Below are 6,397 nucleotides of genomic sequence, written 5' to 3'. Positions count from 1 at the left end.
CCCTGGTGGATTAAGAGCACAAAGGTACTATGGCTGTGAAGCAGCGCTGCACTCTTTACTTGCCAAATTAGGAATGCCAAGGCAAATTATTCATCTGAGGATAAATTCACATTATGGCTCCAACTGGACTCTGAGTCATTTAGCTCCATTTTAAAATCCCTCTTTTTTTCTCCTTGCGTTTTTTACAAGCTCAGAACGCAGGTTTTGAAGGCTTTTGAAGATTTTGCTTGATTTAGCAAAATGTTCCTTTGGTTCTGTATATAAAGGGAACACACATGCACACACAGGAGAGAAAGAAATATATATATAGACTGATTGCAACTGATATCTGGAATGCAATGAAAACAAACATGACTGTCTGCGAATGTTTCGGGGTGGATGTAATCGGTTGTTGCCGTCACACAGCGTGCGGAATGCCTGTGTTTGGATTCTGCACACTTCGTGTCTCCCATTATTTATTCCAAGAAAAGTTTTCTTAGTGTGGATATTTCTCAGGGAAGAGAGAGGGAAAAAAAAAAAGAAAGAAAAAAGGGAAAGAGAAAAAAAAAAAGGCAGAAATGTAGTTGAACTGGAAGCATCTCTGTCCTGACACACCAGCTGATGAGTTCTGTGAGAATTCCTGCCTCCTAAATTCACAGTCCTGCAGGCATGGAGATCAGCATCCCAACATTGATGGAGTTGTTTAAACAGAGTAGGGGAGGGGGGAAATGAAATTAGGGCAGGAGCAAGAGAGCATGTTGCTTCTTAATTATGCTGTGTTCTCCCTCCGATGGATTGGCCTCCCCACTTGCTCTAAGTAAAGCAAGTGGCATGTGGCATCCTCTGCAGCTTGAGGAGCAGTGGCAAGTGTACAGCTGTTCGTGCTGACACACAGGTGTTGGGTTTTCAGATCTGTTAGCTAGACAGATTTTTAAGGGTGTACAGGGGAATCATCTGCAGTTGTTGCACAAAAAATGTTTTCCAAGGGATAGAGGAGTTAATCATTATGGAAATCCTACTCTGCAGGCTGGAAGTGTGGATCAGAACCACATCTTCATGCTCTCTGCTTGCTCGGGTCACTGTAATAACCCTTCTGTGCCCTTCTTGCTAAGGGTGAGTTGGTGGCAGGACTAGGCCATGATAGCTGAGAGTGGATGATCCCTGCCCTCTGTATTGACACCAGCCTTTGAAGCTGAGTCGCCAGAGAGCTGGTGCTGAAGCTATGGTGTGTTTTGTGAGATTTCCTAGGGGAAATCTCAGAGCTTTGGCAGCATTCTGGGCCAGTATGGACAGTATTTGCACTCAGAGCTCCATATTAGGTGTATGCAGCAAAGTGGTGACGCTGTGCCCAGTTTGGGATGGGTGCATTGAAATGAGCACTGGGAATGTCACCAGCTTGTACTGAATAACCATTATTGATAGCCAAGTGATTATCCCCTTTTCTTTCAGAAGGCTCTTAATGCAACCCTGCCACAGTTTCCCCTACTAATAAGTTATTTGATTTCATCAAATGATAAAGACAAAAATACAGACCAGGGTGCTGGATCTCTAACTATTATATCTTACATGCCTTATTGGCACAGGCTGCCCGAGGAGGTGGTGGAATCACTGTTTCTGGAGGTATTCCAGAACAACAGAGATGTGACACTGAGGGACATGGTGCGTGGACACGGTGGGAGTGGATTGTGGTTGAATTTGATTGTAGAGGTATTTTCCAATCTTAATGATTCTGTGGTTTTTAATGTTATATTAAGAGCCCACAGCTGAAGCAAAGGTGTCAAGAGAGAAGTGGGATTTCAGCATGGGAGGTTTCAATGGGCTGCAGCAGTCCTGCTAGGTCACCTAGGGCTCCTAGTATATATTTGAGGGCTACGAATGGATTCATTCTTCTCCCACATCCATTGAACTGAGGTGCTCTGTAGACTGAGAAGGATTTCCTGGAATGTCATTCCAGAAAAAAAAAAAATGAGGGGAAAAAAAAAAAAAAAAAAAAAGGATGAAAAATGCTAAAGCTTCCTATTTGTTCATTTTAGACATAATTTCACCTTGCAAGAGGCGACTTTTTTTCTGTGCATTCTGGGACTGAGAGGGTTCCAGTGCTATCTTCATTGTGAGCACCAGCCTCTCCAGGTCATATCCTTTTGGTGTTGGCTAAGCATCACACTGATGGGCAGCACCAGCAGAGCCACAGGAGCAGAGTAGCCAGTGCTAATGCTCCCCTGTAACTCGGAGTTGAGTGATGAAACCCAAGAATGCAGAGCAGCTGGGAATGGGTCTTGGGAGTGCTGATAGTGGGCAAGCTGGGGAGTATCACATTTCTCCTCTGGGAACAGGCCTTTTTCCTCCTAGAGTTAAATCTTTTGTTTTGTGGGATTTTTTTTCATTCTACTCTTAGTTTCATTCCTTTCCTCGTAGCTGACAATGGGAAATAAATCAAATCCATCATTTTTTGCTCACAGATTCCCAGGGAGAAGGAGAGGAACACCTCAGTCCCCTGACTCCCAGACTTGCTCACTGATCTTGAAAGCAATGCACTCCCATGCTATGGCACACACACACACACACACACACACACACACACAGCCCAGCGCTACTATATGCTTCCCAGGGTCTGGATGTTGCCATCCATCACAGCAGCTCTGGTTCCAGTTCTTGCTAACATCTGAATTTCCTGCTGGCTCAATGAACGGCTTTCAGCTTGTGGTACATTATATAGCTACTGGGTGAATGGGACTGAGCGTTCCCATTTGGCTCCGAGCACTCTGTTCACCTGAGCTTGCTGGCAGGATGAATAGTTCACCGCAGTTCTAGTGCTAACCCCCTTTGTGAACTAGCAGTGAGCCATGTACCTTATTACAAAGGCCGACAGCTCCCTGGAAACTTAAATCCACTCTTTCTCCTCTCCCTACCATAGGGAGCTATAAAATAAAAGGTCTTGGTTGGTAGGCATGTAATATAACAAAAAAACCTCTGTTGTGGCAGGATCCAGACTCCCCAGTAACAATAAGGATTATGCTCTTACATCGAAAATGCAGTTGCTAGTTTCAACTGTGGTACTTTATTATGGATTCCTACAGTGTACATTTATGTCAGAGGCTTGGATGTTTAACTTGAGTCAAGTCAGGGCAGAAAAGAGAGCTCAGTGTCTTCTTATTTTCAATATGGAGGGAAAAGATGCAACTTGTTACACTGGTTTGATGCAACCTTCCCCCATACCACTTCTCAGAGAGCTTTAAATAGCCTGACACTGGCACTGGGTAAGAGCTGGCAGAAGAATAGATTTTTTTCATCTGATGGCTCGCCAAGGTTGTTTTCAAGAAGGAGAAGTAGAAGAAGAAGGAAAAAAAAAAAAAACTTTTACATGCCAGTCATTCATTGCCTGCCAGTTCCCATGGTTCTCCTATGGATGGTAGCCACATAACTATTCAAAATACAGTAAACAGTGAGGAAAGTGAAAAGAAACTCGTGAAGAAGAGAAAAGCAAAGGGAAAGAAGCTGGATGTGGGATACTGGTAGTAGGAGTCACACAGGGATCCTTTTAGGAAGTACCATGGATGCTGACCTCATTTCCTGCGGCATTTTTTCCTGCAGCAGCTCTTTGGCTCTACTCAGCGAAAGACCCAGTGCATGATGCAGCATCCTGGGAGAAGGTGAGCAGGGGGCCAGAAATGTTTTCCCAGTCTCAGGTATGAAGAAGAGCGGTGACTGCTGCATATGCGTATTGAGATGCACATATAGTCAGTCCATGGCTGGGATGAGCGGTCCTGTGGGATTTGTTGCTATCATGCTGCTACCTACATTTGTGCTCTTTCAGCCTCTGGAAAGGAATGAGTGGGTTTTGTTTTTGTTGTTTGTTTTTAAATTATTTATCATTTTCTGTTTCATAACTCAGATTAGGAAGAGCAGAGTGGAGATGGACTGTTACATTTTTCCTCCCACATACCTGGAGCACTGGTGTGAAATCCATATTATTACCCTCTACGTTAGCTGTAGATAGAGATGCTCCTGCAAGGCTGTTAGTTGCAAGGGAGGTGTATTGCCTTTGCTGTGTGTGATGCATTTAACCTCAGCGGGATGAGGGAGATGGTGTACCAAAGTATGCTTGTTTCACTAAAAAAAAAACTTTTCATGGAAAGAGAATTATAATAACTAGGCATTTCTCTGATATGGCTAAATACAGGAAAGCTGCTCGGAGGATCAAAAATGTCTGTCCTTTGAGCGGTTCAATGTGTTTTCCATATCGGTTACCATCTAATGCTTACTTCAACAAAGATCTATTTTCTTTGACAAGTCAACTGAAATCCTGCAGATCTATTTGCTGTTTACATTATGACTTATGCAAATAAAATCATCCCGGATTGGATCTGAGGGTTGCTTTTAGCTGACTCAGAACTCATGTATCCTGATTAAAAGATATTGTGAAGTCTTGCTTCCCTGAGACGGGCCTGGAATGACTCAGTTCTCTCTCAAGCTCCTTTTGCCTAAGGCTGGTGTTTCAGAAGATGCCAGTTCCTTGCTGTCACCGTATCTTTGATATCTTTGTTGTTTATCTTTGTTCTTTGTGGATAGGGTCTCCTGCACACTGGGTTGCCCCTGGTTTCTGCACTCCTGTGTAAAATGAAGATTCAATAAGGAATTATCGCTGCATCAAAATACATTGTTCTGAGTGTGTTTGAGAAAAAGTAGCCATTCATTGAAGGAAGTGAAAAGTATGCATGAGGAAGAGCATGAGAAGAAGAGCAATAGTAGCTTTTAGCTGACTGAAGGGACTGGCTCTTTTGCTAACATTAAAAGAATTCAAAGCCATGGCGAAATGTTATACTTCTCTACAGCCACAGAAAGTCCTCAAAATCAGTTAGAGAAGCTTTAATGGCACTATCCAAAAGGTGGTGATAAGCACCTGCCGGGATCTGAGGACTGTTATGCTGTGAGGACTGACACAACCAATGTGGTGTTCCCAAGATCAGCCCTTGATGCTGAGCAACACCAGGCTGTGTGATCAGAAGGTGGGCATCAGGGCTCGGCTCAAACTTGCTTGATATGCATACTACATTTCTGGGTAACCAGAAGAGGAGAGTTCCTTGTGGATGATGGCAGTCCTTCACCAGCTTCCAGACCACTCTTCTGCAGCTGTGGTTCATCCATTCCCATGTTCTGTCCAGTGAGGCATCCAGTGTACCAAATAATCCTCAAGCAGTAGTCTCAGAGGTAATTAACTCTTTAGTCACCCTGTGAGGGAATTTGGAAAAATGGTGGGATAGGGCCCATCAGGAAAGTAGTGGGAGCCCTGTTTGTTGCTGAAGCCCAAGCAAAGCAGTGTTGTGGAGGACTATAATGAAGGCAGATCTAATGTAAGGGGCAGCCTGCTTCAAAGAAATGGAGGGAAAATAAAGCTTTGTTTTCAGGGTTTATAGGTCGTTTCAGCACACCTGCAAGAAGTGTTGGAGAGGACAGATGTGAGATGGAGGTATTACAGGCTGAACACCTCTCAATCTCCACCACTGCTGCAGAAAGATAGGGAGTATTTTGTATCAGGGAATGTCTGAGGGATGTTAGCTGAATTCTAAAAGATTCCCTTTGAACCACAGCAATTCCAAAAATAGAGATTAGCAGCAACACAAGTGTTGTTTGGATGGCTACGGGCACTGCAAATCAAAGCCTGGGCCGTTAAAGGTAAAGAGTGATGAACAAGAGGAAACCCACCTACCAAATCCACCCTAAGATCTCTAGGACTATTTTCCTCATCTCAAGGTTTCCAGTCATGTTAAAACTCCTGCCTTCTTCCATACTGATTTCAAGGAATGATGCAGCCTTGTCCCACTAATAACTGTACACAAGAGGCAGAAGATTTGAAATAGCTCTCTTTTGGGACATTTTTTTGATGCTTTCTGCTCCAACAAGTGAGGAAGCAGGAGGAACGTGCTCTGTGTGAGCATGTCCCCCAGTGACTCCATGCCTGTTCAATGAGCTGGCCCCGTTGTGTGGAGCTGCCTTCACTCTCCTGATCTTTCACAGGGGAATTTGCAGCAGGGAATGCAGCTGAAGAAAATTTCCTATCCTACAGAAGTAAGCAGAGCACACATCTAAAGGGACAGGCTCGGTCGCTACGATGCACATTAAAAAAAAACAAACACCAACAACAAAATAAAGGTTATGTATGCTGAGAAAAGAGATGTCTGGTCATTTGGGACCAAGTTCTGATTTTGTTCCTGAGCTGATGAATAATTCAGAGGGCCAAACTGATATGCAAGCAGCAGGACGTGGGTTGAGACCTCTTGCTTTGCGGAGCACCTACTGCAGATAAGTCATTGCACTGAATGACCAGTGCAATTCCAAGGACATGCAGTGCTGGAAAGAGACAGGAAATCTGCTTAAATACAAAAAAAAAAAAAAAAAAAAAAAAAAAAAAAAAAAAAAA

Source organism: Lagopus leucura, unplaced genomic scaffold (genome assembly GCF_019238085.1).
Source record: "Lagopus leucura isolate 7727_CA_CO unplaced genomic scaffold, USGS_WTPT01 Super-Scaffold_100019, whole genome shotgun sequence".
In the NCBI taxonomy this organism is placed as follows: domain Eukaryota; kingdom Metazoa; phylum Chordata; class Aves; order Galliformes; family Phasianidae; genus Lagopus; species Lagopus leucura.
The sequence above is the reverse complement of the archived record's forward strand: the minus strand, read 5'-3'. Positions refer to the sequence as shown.